The following is a 15052-nucleotide window of genomic DNA, read 5'->3' as shown; positions in this document are numbered from 1 at the left end:
GCACTGCTCGGCCCTCCTGACTCGTTTGGCTCCACTCCCATCCCTACTGAGTGTGTGGGCAGTCTGAGACTGATGTGGAGTGAAAGCTGATTGTTTTTGTAGAGAGGATGAAAATCTGGCATTTGTAAGGATATTTGGGGCCAGGGATGCTGAGCACACAGCAGAGGCTCTCCTAAGTGACACTCATGGTCCTCTTTCACAGTAGAGACATTATTTGCTCACCCTCAAAGGTTCCAGGGCTTTGTACATAGTTATCAGTGGAACAGGCTACAGATGCTGTACAACAGAACAACACTGTTTCCTTGTTGGGTCACATAAACACATTTGCATCCAGCACATACCTTAAAACCTCACCCAAAGGCACAGCTTTTGCCTTACATATGCATTCCAGGTAGAAAAACTGAGTCTTGTAGGAAATTACTATGAGATTCCCTTGATTCCTAAGAACTTGGGGAGAATACCTTAGAAGGAGCTGCCTCCTCTCATGGGCTTTCTTTCCTTTGCCACCAAGCCCTCCTCGTGGAGTCTAAGCAGACAGGAGGCACACAGGGTCCCAACAAGAAACAGACAACATCTGCTTTCCTCTGAATCCAGATGCCTCGAGTCCCATGTGTTAAGTGGTTGGCAGCCTGCGGTGCTATTGAGAGACATTGGGTCATTTAGGAGGCAGAGACAGGTGCTCACAAGAAGAATGCCATATTCTGTTTGATGAACTATGCCTTCCCAGAAGTCTGGTCTCAGTGATTCCTGCCATGTTCACAGGAGACAGGACATGGGGGAAACAGAGCTTGCAGCATCTGAGGAAACATTTCCCAACAGGCAGATTGCCACTTCTTCAGAATTGCTTCTGAGGGTTGGGGCCAGGAGCCAGTGGCCCAGCCATCCCCCTTTCCTCTTTGAGTGTTGGCTTCTGAGAGAAGAACTTTTCTTCACTGTAGCCTCCCTCCCATGATGGTTTGCTTCTCCAAAGCAGTGGAACCAACCAACCATTGACTGAAACCTTGAATTATAGTGAAACCTTGAATTGAATTAAAAGCTCCGGTATTTTGTCACAATGACGGGAAGCTGGGGAACACAGCATCCCGTAGGAAAGTTTAACGAAAGACCTTATAAAAAGGACTAAGCAAGATTTAGCAGAATCATCAAAGGATGTAGAATAATGCATTGATTTGATAATACTGATGTAGCCAAATACTACAGAGCAAATAGCTTTTAAAAAACAAAAACAAAACCCAGACACTTCCCAGGGATTACTTCAATTCAAAGTGTTAGAAGGCTTTGTTTCTCCTGGTCCGCAGAGAGCCACCATCTCCTCATCATGTCCTCATAGGTCTTTCGTCTGTGACGACCTTCCGCTTCTTCCCCTCATAAGGACAACAGTCACTCTAAGTTAGGACTTGCCACAGGCTCTTGTTTTAATTTAATGACCTCTCTACAGGTCCTATCTAAATATGCTGTGTTCTCAGGTGTGCCGGTTCGTTTCAACATACAAATATGAGTAAGGAGTAAGGGTGAGCACCTATTATCTCAGGATCCAGAAGCTTGAGGCAGGAGGATTTCCATGATTTCAAGCTACGTATCAAAACTCTTTTCAAACAAACAAACAAAACAAACAAACAAAAAAAAGCAAAACAAAACCACCACCACCAACAACAACAAAAATTTTAAGCCTGGCGTGGTGACACATGCCTTTAATCCCAGCACTCGGTTGGCAGAGGCTGAGTTCAAGGCCAGCCTGGTCTACAAAGTGAGTTCCAGGACAGCCAGGGCTATACAGAAAAACCCTGTCTCAAAAAACCAAAAAAACCCAAACAAACAAAAGCCAATGGAGAGCCAGGGGTGAAGGAGCCCACAGACATAGTCTACCTAGATGAGTCTCCTGGGCTGAGAGCATGAGGAAGAAGGTGGGGAGCTTGGGATAGAGCTAAGTTTGCAGCAGGGTTCCCAAACAGAACACTCAACTCTGCCAAGGTGAATTGTGCTCCGTGAGAAGGGCGTGTAATCACCTGCTTTTCAAGGGTTTGTGGCTATGTTCTAAGGTGAGAGAACACATAGATTGCAGCTTGATCCTCAGGAGACATCTGACAGACTTCAGCAGGGTCTTCCAAAGGTGGGAGTCAGGATAGTCTTCAAGACTACTCAAAAGGAATGCAGGGAAACTGTGGTATGACCTGGGCTCCACCCCCTTCTTCAGGGCACTTTCAGCTTACTATGTCCACAACTGTACCTAGGTGCAGGCAGTTTCCCCTTGAGGTCCACGCTGCCCTCTCTGATTGGAGTGTCTACCAGACTCCTTCCCACTGACTGGTTCTGGCTTACCCTTTCCGAGAGGTACCGCTCTCTCAGGGGCTCCCATCAGATACCTTTTCAAGGTGTTCTCAGAGCTACCACATGACATAGTACAGTAATAAATGACAGGGTGGCTATCCATATATTGCAAACACTTCAGTGTCTTGCATAGGAAACTAGCTTTGGTGACAGTGAAGGGGGCTGGTCTCCATTCTCCCACCTGAGCACACCCTGAGGAGACTGCACTGCTATTTAAATGCTTACTAGCTAGCAGAGGGGACAAGGACCCAGGGGACGGTGACTCTGACAGGAAGTATCAAGCAGCATCATTGTAAACGCCTTTGTGCCATATCCCAGGGACTCAGCCTGCCTTGTTAGCATGTACCACTGAAGATTTGGAATCACACAGCCTACCGGGTGGTCCAGAACCCAGTCTTGGGGGTCAGTCAGTCTTCTTCCTGAGTCCTGTCAGCGCTGACATTGGACACTCCCTTTGAACTCCCTGAATCTGTTCTATGGCCTTAAAGAAGGCAGAGGATAAGCTTTCTGTGTTAGATGTTGTGAGAGGGCAGGGAACTGATAACAGACAGTAAGTACTCGGTAATGGTTGCTCTGCTTATTTTATTGACAGAAGCATTTTGGCCGTTCGGAAGAGAAATTACCATAAGCTAGGTGGTCAGGGAGGGCTCCATGGAACATGAGACTTGAATGGGCCTGAGAAGATGGTTTGGGATTTCTATAGGAAATGAGGAGAGAGATAGGTTTCATAATGACCACAAACACAAGACTGGCTGGTCTAGACCCTGTTCCAAGTACTTTGGTTTCTATCCTTTCATCAGGCATCCTGGCTTAGGTAGCAGCCCCTCCGAGGCCTGCCTCCAGGTCTGGCGATTTCCCCTCCTCTCTGAAACCCCTGTGATTTGCTACATGCCATGTGGCCTTCTAATTCCATCCCAAGGCTCCAGAGGTGCAGATCTGCAAACCAGCATGATTAGCCACCCTTGCTGGCTTCCCATTCAGCATATAAATCTAGTGCCTGGGATTACCTCATGCCAGAAACCCGACAGCCAAGTCAGATGGTTTAGGCATTAATAGCAGTGAGTGCTGCAGAGACTCAACAATGCAAACCTTCCCAAAATGAACCATCCTGACCTCCCTCGCGCTGACAATGCGTGTGTGACATCATGTGTAAATGAGCCTTAAATTTGAACCAGGTGCTGAGAGCTGTCTGGCGTCTCCTGGCTGCTGTATTAACCACGAACATGCACAAGAGGATTCCGAGGCAGTAAAATGGAGCGGGACCAATGGCAATGACCAGGGCTGAGCGCGGCAGCTGTGGCGATGAACATTCAAATCACACCCACGCGGTCGGGCCCAGGGCCCCCAGCCCCTGTAAGGCGCATTTCCGGAGGGCCGGGGAGCCCAGGGAATTTGGCTGCCTTCACTCAGAGGCTAAAGCTTCCCATGCAAATCAAACCACTGGACTTGCTTCCCAGGCCTGCTTCAGAGCTCTGGTTCCATTTGCATCCCGAGGGCAGGACTTGGCTTGCCAAAGCACAGCCCGACACAGCAGTTAGTCAAGGGCCTAGAAGGCTGTCACTCACAGGTATGTACAGCCCGGATGTATTTTTGGAAGACCCAATTTGCTTTCAAACAAGAGTCAGCTTTGAGTCCCCCGACGCTGTGATTCTTACCAGGTTGGGACCTGGAGATAAAGGTGCCTTTGTTTACCTGGCACCACAGACTCCCTTGATGGGGCCTCTCCCCACAACACATCATGTGTCTCAAAGGCTCTGGAACACTAACATCTGGAGGAATTGAATTAGGTGTGCAAAATGGTTGCAATGTCCCAACCACTGTTAGTCATGGGTAGGAGAGAGGAGTAAAAACGTACTGGGGAGAAATAGTTCTTAAAAAGCAAGCCAGAAAAATGTAAAATAGTTTTTGCAGGCTTTGTTTTTTTTTTTTTTTTTAAAGTGTTTCCTGTTCATAATGCCCGACCCCAGACTAGTAACAGCTTGAGTTCTGATTCACTAATAAACCCACAGAAGCCAGAAACAGGAAGGAGAGAAACCCGGATACAGAGTAATTCTTTCTTAGTGGGGACTTGGGAGAAGCTCTACATACCCTGATGAAAAGTGGGGCCAAAGAAAGATGGCGGTCTGCAGCCTATGTTTCCTGTTTGAATTCCAGCTTCAAAGACTCCTTTCTCCCTTAGAAGGATGACTCTCCCGAGGGCACTGTGCTGCCCTGTGAAGTCTCTGGTTTGGGAGAGGGTTGAAGTGAAGGTGGGTAGCAGGTCTTTAATGGAGACAGAAAGAAAGGGCAGGGGTAGAATCCTTCCTGAAGGTCATGTTATTTTCTATAAAGAAATGAACTGTCTATTCAACACATCAGAGTTAGGTTTTCAAAGGGAAGGAGCAAGCTACGTAAGGCTTAGAAATTCTTCCAGAGGAGGCGAGTGCGGGGTTTGATGGACAGTAAGAGTTATAAAGAGAAACACAAAGGCAACTGGATGAGTGTGGAGGCAGAGTTCACGGGAACCCCCTTTGTAATAGGACCTCAGACAGAGCTAGATCACCTCAAACTCCAGACAAGGTCCTCACATCCACCAGCCTTAAGACCTGAGAAAAAATGAAGTACAGGTTTTGACATGACCAGCCCTTGAAGGTTAATAGTGCTTCCTTTGGAAGATGACAGTGGTGTTCAATGCAGAGGTGACTTCCCCTTCTGTTTTTGTAAAATCAGGTATTGTTCTACAGCCTTCGACGAAAGCTGTCTCCTGCTTGAAGTTCAAGTTAAGTCTGGCTTCCAGAAGTCTCCAACACCTGGCTCCCTCCCTCCTGCGTGCCTTCTCCTGCTGTACACATCTTCGCTGCTAGACACATTTTTCTCACTTTAAACTATACCTTGTAGTTTCCTTTGCTTTTGGTAATATTCACTCTGCAAGCAAAAGCCCTTCCTCTTCCTCTCAGTTCCCTTCCAATTATCTTTCAATTTTATACCAGCTGTTACTTCTGCCAGATCTTCATTCCTCCCCCAGGAGGCCGGGAGCTCAGACCCCTGTGGACCTTCCCAATGGAGCTTTTAACGTTTTTCTCACACACACACACACACACACACATATATATACTAGGTCCCTATATATATATATACTAGGTCCCTCATATATATATATATGTACATATATATATATATATATATATATATATATATATAGGTTTTTTTTTTCCAGCAAGCACCCATGAGGGACCTAGTGTTTACATGGGCCATGCAACAGACAAACTCTGTCCTTTAGGAATACTATCCTAGTATTTCATACAGGTTGCCTTCATTGAATTATAACCAACTAAAAAACAAGCCCTTTTAGACTTAGCAACATATACTTAGTCATGTGCCTCGGTGATAGTGGCGTTCATCCACTCCTAAACCTTCATAAAGGTCGGGCAGAGCACAGTTCTAGGTTTCAAGAAAATGGCTAAAAATGTTGTTAGCGAGTTTTATTTCTCCTTCTGGAAGTGACACTGTAGAATGTCTAGTAACTGCGTCTGGGAGTCATTAGACATCATTTGGGGGATTTGATTGAAAACAAAATCAGAAAGGCTTTCTTTTCCACTGATATTATGATGCACAAATGTGCCCAACCATTTAGTCTGGCTGGTTAATAAGCTGAGAATTATTCTGGATGACTGAAAACAGATAATTTCTCTAAATGCAAATGGATGATAAATCTTTTAGACAGAGGGGGAGAGGCTTTAAGAATTTTGCTTCTCTATGAAATGTCAAATCACCCTAGTGTAATCACCCCTGATTGATTGGAGATGCATTTGATAAGCTGATGAGGTTTTAAAGTAAAAATGCTCTGTCAGTAACCCTCAAATTTATTTGAAATATTGGCAAAATTCTGGACATTTATAAACCAAGGATTAAATATTTTCCTTTACAAAGCTTATGAATTATTGGAGAAAAAGTCAACTAAATAATTTCTATAGTCAAGATTTGTTTTAAACATTTTCTTCTAAATATAATTAAGGTCAATGAGTATGAGACATGAGGAAATCATAACTGATTTTTTTTTTTTTTTCGAGACAGGGTTTCTCTGTGTAGCCCTGGCTGTCCTGGAACTCACTTTGTAGACCAGACTGGCCTCGAACTCAGAAATCTGCCTGCCTCTCATAACTGATTTTTTAAATTATAGACGCTAGTTATTTAAACTGGTAGTTTTCTTTTTCTTTTTTCTTTCTTTTTTTTTTTTTGGTTTTTTCGAGACAGGGTTTCTCTGTGTAGCCCTGGCTGTCCTGGAACTCACTCTGTAGACCAGGCTGGGCTGGAACTCAGAAATCCGCCTGCCTCTGCCTCCCAAGTGCTGGGATTAAATGCGTGCGCCACCACCGCCCGGCTTAAACTGGTAGTTTTCAAATGTTGATCTATAAGGCTTTCACTGGCCCTTGAGGAAAAAAATCAGATGTTGTAGCATGCATCGTTGTCCAGAGATCCAGACCAGACCTGCTGAATCCCTTCCTTCACAGTGACCTTCTTGTTTGTTTGTTTGCTTAATTGAATGAAAAGGACAGGTAGCAGCTTTTTAAATGTCCTCAATCAAGCTGCAAAAAGAAAGGCGGGCAGCATTGCAAAAGTCCCAAATATGTTTTGAAGGTTCTAAAGAGACAAAAGAAATTCCAAGCATAGAAAACACTGAATTAGATTGTGAGTATCTATATATGTCCTTTAATAATTCTATTTGGGCTGGTGAGATGATAAGTTTTGGTTTTCAGCACCCACCTGGTAGCTGGCAAACACCTGTAACTCACATTTCGGAGGATCCAGTGCCCTCTTCTGACTCTGGTGGGTACCAGGCATGCATGTGGTGTACATACATACACACAAACAGGTAAAATAAATATAAAATTTTCTTTTATTTATTTATTTATGTTTAGGCAAGTTATGTCTACCTGTGCCACCGGAGAAACGGACTTCTAACATTGTTTTTCAAAGGTCTCCACTTCTCTCAAAGTCTGGCAAATGTTGGAACTTTCCTGTTCTACGTAGGAGCCTGCATGCCCCATGTCTCTCCTTTACTAATGCTTTGGGAATACACCTTGCTTCAGAGGACATGGCAGGCTGGAGTATTAATTGGAGCTGTGACAGAGCAGGCTTTCAACACAGTGTGGACTGTGCCATCACCTATGCTCACAACATTTTTAATGAGAAATAATAAAATGACTCCAGGTGGATATAATTAATTAATTAGCATGATAAAGTTAAGAACATAGCAGTTCAATTTGATTATGTTTGGGATGTTTGACTTTGGAGAAATCGATCATTTACAATCTGTATAAACTTTCATTTCTAATCTATTAAAGGGGGGGGGTACAATTCTTCCCTCTAGTTACCTGATGTTATATGCACTTGGCATAGTACTGGCCCCAAAACAGACACACAACATACTACTACCATAGGTTTAAATGAGACTGATGACCTTCTGTTATTGAGGTTGCCAAAGTTTCTCAGGTTTGAATGGAGTGAGGAACTGGCTAATAGGTTAATAGGCTAATAGAACTGGCTAACAAGAAAACTAGAGCCCCATCCTTTTCCTTTGAGACAGTCACTCTCAGGGGCCCCATTCGCTTTGATGTCCATTGTCACCGTTTATCACTAGAAGCCACATTGTACATTCTGATCCCCCACCCCGCACACACACAAATTTCAAGCTGCTATAAGTCAAGGCACGGAAGCTGAGGCTCAGAACTACCAGGTGGGCTGCTACTGAAGGGAGAGGTTAGGAGGCAGAGCACTGTCCTGACCCCAGGGTCCCCCTGTAAAGGCTGGTGTTTTTCTAACAGGACATATTTCTCTACAACTGAGAACTAATAAAGAAGGCCCTCTCGTATCAATGAAGTCTCACCATTTTGTCGTGTGTTAGATCCCTACACTTTGAGTCAGGCGGGTTGGTTCAATCACACACCTGTCATGAGAAGTCACAGGACCTCCTCAGTGCCACTCGGGACTCTGGGAGGAAGCAGGTAGGCCCCTCGATTGTTTGTTTACTGGTTATCTCTAGCATTGGATCTCAACATCACATGGTTTCTAGACCATTAGGCCAGCAGGCTGCTGTGTCCATGTGGGTTTGCTTACAAAATTCTCTCTTTACACATTCCCAACTTTCCTGGCTTTGGAGAGTGGAGGCAGGTAAGTTAAACAGAGTAGAAGATAATTCTGTTCTTCTACCACCCCATAGTCTGTCCTCCACCCCAGTCGCTGCCCTGTCTTTGTTTTTCTTCACTGTTATGCAGTCAGTGGCCAATCTCCCTCCCTTCTCTTCCCAACCCATCCTCACAGGAACTCTTTTTTTTTTTTTTTTGAGGCAAAATATACATAATACAAAGTCAACCATTTACACCGGGACTTAGTCAACTCGTTGTAAGACCACAAATGATCTCACATTCATCTTCCAATGGCGGATCAGGATACTTTCCCAAGGCATCTTAACCCCTTTCCTGGCTGAGAGAAGCTCTGGGGCTAGCTGCTTGCCCTCACTACTTTCCCTGGGGATGGTCTTTGGGAGATGTTGAAAAAGATGCAACCACATAGCTGCTCTCTTTAGGGAGAAAGGGAGAACAGCACCGTGGGACACTAACGGCAGATGGAGATTTGGCCTGGACTGTCCTCCACACACCTCCAAACTCGTACCTAAATCCCCATCTCCCTTTGATGGTATTCAGAGATGCAGTCTTTGGGGTGTAATTAAGGTTAAGACATGGAACCCCTAGGATGGGACCAAGGGCTTCTTGAGAAAAGAGAAGTTGCTCATTTTACCATGGGGAGACACAACATGCAAGAGGCCGTCCAGAGCCGTGTTCAGCCTTCTCAACAGACACCAGGTGGGTTACTCCCTGATCTTGGCCTTCCCAGCCCCCTTCACTGTGTGAGCATGTTTCCTACTGCTTACACTGTCTTGGTGTGACACAGTATCTATATTATAGTATTACAATAGATGGTACAACAATAGATGGTGAAATTAATGAAATAGAGTTTTAAATTTACTGCTCGGTGGGCTGTCAGACACGTTCTTGGAAATCATCCTGCACATATATTTACATAGAAATTTAATTTATGGGGCTGGAGAGATGGCTTAGCTGCTAAGAGTGCTTACTGTACTTTCCGAGGTTTTCAGTACCCACACCAGACAGCTTACAACTGCCTGTAACATCGGCTCCAGGCTATTCTGGCTTTCAAGGACACCCGTACAGAGGTATACACTGAGACATACAAAAACATGATAAAGTAAGAATCTTATAAAAATAAATTTTATTTGGATATGGGTAACAAGTCAGATCTGAACACATGCTGAATTTCAATGATGTGTATGTGGGCAGATTAGTTCAATATATATTCATGTCTGAAAATTTTCGCAATGAAAAGGTAGGATATAGTCATGGAGTAACTTTTCTCCTTTAATTTACAGTAAACAGCCAAAAAAACCCAAAACAAACAAACAAACAAACAAACAAAACCCAAAAAACATGACCTCCTGAGTCACAGGATGCAGAGGGTACTGAGTGTGTTTGGTACCAGCTGTAAACCTTTATGACGGAGATTCAAACTAAACAAACATGATAATACCAAGGATTTGTTTGCCTCCACATTGCTGATAATCCAGAATCAGAGAAGAGCAGTAATAATGTCTTCCTCCTGGTGGTTCCTGTTTGTCCACTGCTCTTTCTGAAATGCCGGCCTCTGGGGAATGATTTTCGAAGGCAGGGCCTTTAGGAAGTGATGGGGTCTTGAAGGCTCCACCCTCGTTGATAGAGAGGGGACTGCGTTTTTCCCTGTGGCTCTTGAACTTTTTTGTATTCAGAACAGCCTCTCCCCACTGCACAGTGTAGCATCCTAGGCTGGACAGGAGACCAGGCAGCCCCTCTGAGACACCCGCTCTGACAATACCTGGATATTGCCCTTTCTGGCCGCTAGGGCTGTGAGCAACTCAATTCTGTTCATTGTAAATGAGCAAAGAAGGCTGCTACAGCATCTTAATTGCAATCACGCCTTACCTCCCGGGAACAGCAGAGAGGCAAAAGGGGCAATTCTCACACCATTCATAAAAGCCACAGGAGAACCTTCTAAATGTGCCACGAGGGAAGGGCTCGTGTCTATTTACTGAGGACCAATTATAAGAACTAATCACCGGGAGCAGGTAATGCTCTAGAGAACCGATCTAACACACAGGAGACCCTGGCTTCGGTTCCCAAAACAATAGATGGAAACAATGAACAGAGCGTGGAGACAGCCACAGACGGAAAGGCAGTACTTACAAGCTATAAACCTGATGAGCGGTCAATATCCTACTTGTATAAGGAATTGTAGCCCCAAATAATTGGATTTAAAATCAAATCAAAACAAAACGAAAAGACTAGGCTGTGAGTTTCTCCAAAGAAGACATACAAGTTGCTAAGGATACCGGACAGCACGAGTCATCTCCCAAAGGTAAAACAAGACTTCACTGAGACATCGCATCCCAGCCCGGAAAGATGGCTGCTGCAAACTCTGTCGATGGAATGGGGAGAGAGCAGAGCCAGTGTTGGGAGAGTGTAAGGTGGTACTACAGCTAGAGACCAACTCCAAGACTAAAAGTAGAACAACCCCATGATTTCATATGTCCATATTTAATATTTACCCAAATAATTGCAAACAGCGCCACGAAGGGCTGTTTGTATTCTTAGGCCCATCACTGCACTGTCTGTAGTAGCCAAGAGGTGGAAATAGCCTAAATGTCCACTGGTCAATGAATGAAGAAATCCTGATGTGTACAAATAGGAATGGCAGTCAGATTTGAGAGAAAGAGACACTCTTGTGTGTGCCTGGGCGAAACTGGGGAATATGCTAAGCCAAACAAATCAGGCTCCGAAGGGCAGACATTACAAGTCTCCTCTAGACATAATGGTTTATACACTGTCCCTACACAATCCACTCCAGGAGGGGACAGTGGGGGGTAGCCCAAGGCTGAGGAAATATGAACTGCTCCGTGGTATACAATTTTAGTCATGTCAGATGAGAAAGAAAGCTCTAGGTATGTGCCACACCACGTGCTTATACTATGACACTGTACATGTGAGCCTTGCTGACCACAGTGCAGATTTTCTCCTAAGATGGGAAGCCTGGATTGCAGGCAGCAGCGGTGAGAGTGAGATGGCAGGCTAGGAAGCTGGGTGAGAACAGTGGGCTGTGAGCAGAGATTAGCTGCACAGGGAAACAGATTCCCAGGTGGCGAGTTTAAGGTGGTCATGGAGCTACCGGAGATACAGAAAACAGACAAATGCATGAAGCTTGTTCCTAATGAGACTTGGGGCTGAGAAACCAAAGGGTGGGTGCTCTCCAGGGATATTAACACAGACTGGGAGAAGGAGATAACAATGTGGAACACTAGCTTTCTCACTTGGCTTTTTTTCTTCTGTGAATGAGATGAAAAAAAAAAAATGGAAGGATGTCAAAAAAAACCAAAAAAACAAAAAGCAGGAACAATGGCTGATGCACTAGAGTCATGATTTTAAACAAGTGTCAATTACTGGGAGGGTTAGCGGACAGTATGTGATGTAATAGGGTCATATTTAATCTTTCTTCACACACACACACACACACACACACGCGCACACATACATAGAGGAATTACTCAAGACAGTCAACTTAAAAACAGTAGAAGTTTGTTCTGGCCCAGTTTTGAAGCTTTCTGCCCATGGCCATTTGGTCTCCTTGCTTTAAGAGGCTGACAGTGGAGTACATGATGAACATTGGGGAGGGGATGGATCTCTTTATAGCATTCAGAAAATGAAGATATGGAGGGGTATGGTTCCAAGGTTCAATGGCATGTGTCTGATGACCAGAGGACCTTTCATGTGTCCTACCTCTGAAAGCTCCTGCTGCCTCCAAATGGTGGCAAACTAGGGACCGAACATTTAATAAACCAGCCTTTGGGGGGACACTTAACATTATCTCTAGCAGCATGTATATTCTTTCATAAATATTTTAGGGCTGGCGAGATAGCTCAGTGGGTAAGAGCGCTGACTGCTCTTACGAAGGTCTTGAGTTCAAATCCCAGCAACTATATGGCAGCTCACAACCACCCATAATGAGATCTGCCTCACTGTTTTGGTGTGGTGGAAGTCAGCTACAGTGTACTTATGTGTAATACTAAATAAATCTTTAAAAGATTTTTTTTAATCCACAGTTTAAACATAGGGTCTCAAGTCTATAGTAATTCACCTGTAAAAAGCCTGTAGTTTTTGTTAGCCACATGCTCAATGCTCCAAAGGTGTAAAGCTACTGAAACTCAGAATGCTATTACAATAAAAATGGGCGTTTCTGGGGGAGAAGAGCTGAGCAGCAAGAACAGACTGTGTCTTCTGTTGCCTAAGTGGCTGACACAGAAGAGGCCCTTGGCTGGGAGCCAGATGATCTGCGGAACAGTAGTAAGAAAAGTGTCCATATTCAGAGATTTAACAGCTGACTCAAGCTCTCCCAACTACCACACAACCTGAAGAAATCAAGTGTATTTCTCCTGGTTGAGAGAAAACTGGTTTTCAAGTAATATAAATCTTCAGCGAGAGCCAGGCATGCATGGTGTGGTAGCTCAGGAGTCTGATGCAGGAGAACCAGGAATTTGAGGGCATCCTGAGCTACATAGTGAGTTCCAGGCAAGCCTGACCCAGAACCTCTCACTGGGCCTGGAAAGATGGTTAAGAACCATGTGAATGCTGGCTAATTCGGAGGATCTGAGTTTGAAACCCAGCACTCACGAAACAAGCTGGGTGTGGCAGACCTGCCTCAAAGGTAGAGAGCGATAGAGGTGACACTTTTCTGGACTCTGCTTATACACAGGCACAGGCACACACACACACACACACACACACACACACACACACCTCTTTAAGTAGTTTCAATCATTCAGTCTATCTGAAAGGTTGTCAGAGAAGTCCAAGTTATATCTGAACTCTTCTCAGGCAAGATGGACAGCTAGCTCCTAGCTTTATGTTTTTGGGACTAGGGCAATCCCTGGGTTTTGTATTGTATGTATTGTATTATTTTATTATTGTATTAGGTAACTACATACCTAGCCCTTTGCTTCTGCACTTAAGTCCACTAATGGCATTAGATAGACATATATACATTCAAACAAGTGAGAGATATTTTCTACAGGCCACTAACTTTTCTTTTAAATAGCATCCCATGTTTCTTGTCTTTTCAGCCATCTGCTCCCACCCCTCCCACCTTTCTCCCCATTTACTTGGTCCCACAGGGGAAGGGAGCTCTCACGCCCACCTGCCCACTTGGCGGAGAGCCAAGCTGAGTCCTCCTGCTCTTCCTCTTGCTCTTCTTGACTGGCAGTAAGGTGAGCCTGGACAACAGCTCACCAAGAGAGAGGTGAGAAAAGGAACTGTCTCTCCATAAAGAAACCCTGCCTGCAGATCTACTCATTCTCCACCCAGTCCCTTTTCCAATTTCTCCACCCCACAGTGGAAAGACTGCCAGAGTACAGGCAGAAGAGTGACAAAATCGTTCATTTAAATTAGAAAAACAAACTTCTCAGTACCATAAAAGGTTTGGAGATGTCCTGAGGTCAGATATTATGACGTCAGAGTATGTCTGTTTAGCATGGGGGCATTCCAACTGCAGAATGCTGTTCTCAGGGTAGAGACAGTGCAGCTCGGGTGGGTCCTTTTGTTCTTCCAGTCTCCCTTCCATCTCCCCACAGCCTACTGGCAACGCCAGCACTGCAGACAGCAGAGGAGGAAGCTCCACACCCAGCTCCACTCGGGGTACCCAGTAACCTGATCCCACAAACACGCAGAGCAGAGAAAGGGAGGGAAACCTGCCCACCTTCAAAAGAGGTCTTTCAAATTCATTAACTTTCACACAACGTTAGCCACTTTATGTGTGTTAAGAACATTTTATTCCTAGGCTCAGAAATGAATCCTTTCAAAGGTTAAATGGCTTTAGCACTTCCAATGAGTGGGTTATACACTTCCAACACAGATGAGCGCTGTTACAAAAGATACCTTGAGAAAGGAATCCACCCTTCCTTGCTCATTCTGTTAGCCTCACTACGCAGGAATACAGGAAAGTGTCTTAAAAAAACTTAATTTTACTACTCCCCCCCACCCCCGGTCATACAGAGAGAGAGACACACACACACCCACACCCACATGAGACACACACAGGAGCGCGCACACACACAGGGTAGGGGTTGGGAGTGGAGGTCCGAGGACAATGTCATGGAGCTGGACTGATGCTTGCCTAGCAAGGGACTTTATGCTGAGTCATCCTGAAGGCCGTAAGACAGTTGTTAGTTGATTTTTTAGACTGGCCTCGAATTTGGAGCGTTCCACCTATTGGGATTAAAGCTGGCTTTTAAGGTAGATCTTTATATAGAGGCAAACAAGAACATAAAACTTTGTAAAAGTAACGTTTTTAAGAGTAGCAGAAAGCCAATTAATTCTTACCTTACTAAAGGCATATGTCGATTGACCTGAAAATGATCATCCCTGCCTTGCTCTGGGAAAGCTACACTTTACATGAGCATACATGAGAGTGTGGAACTGAACAAAGCCAGAAAGCTTTGAGTTGATCTGGCCACAGCCATCAACTGTCACAGGCAGAATCACCAAGGGGCACACTTGAGTAGACAATCTACCACTGTTCAAGACTCCAGTTCTGTACCTAAATACAGTGATGACTTTAACATCCTGTTTCCAGGTGAAAAAGGAAAACA

Source organism: Mus caroli, unplaced genomic scaffold, assembly GCF_978045245.1.
Source record: "Mus caroli unplaced genomic scaffold, Mus_caroli_1 scaffold_14, whole genome shotgun sequence".
Classification (NCBI taxonomy): domain Eukaryota; kingdom Metazoa; phylum Chordata; class Mammalia; order Rodentia; family Muridae; genus Mus; species Mus caroli.
This window is presented reverse-complemented; position numbering follows the sequence as displayed.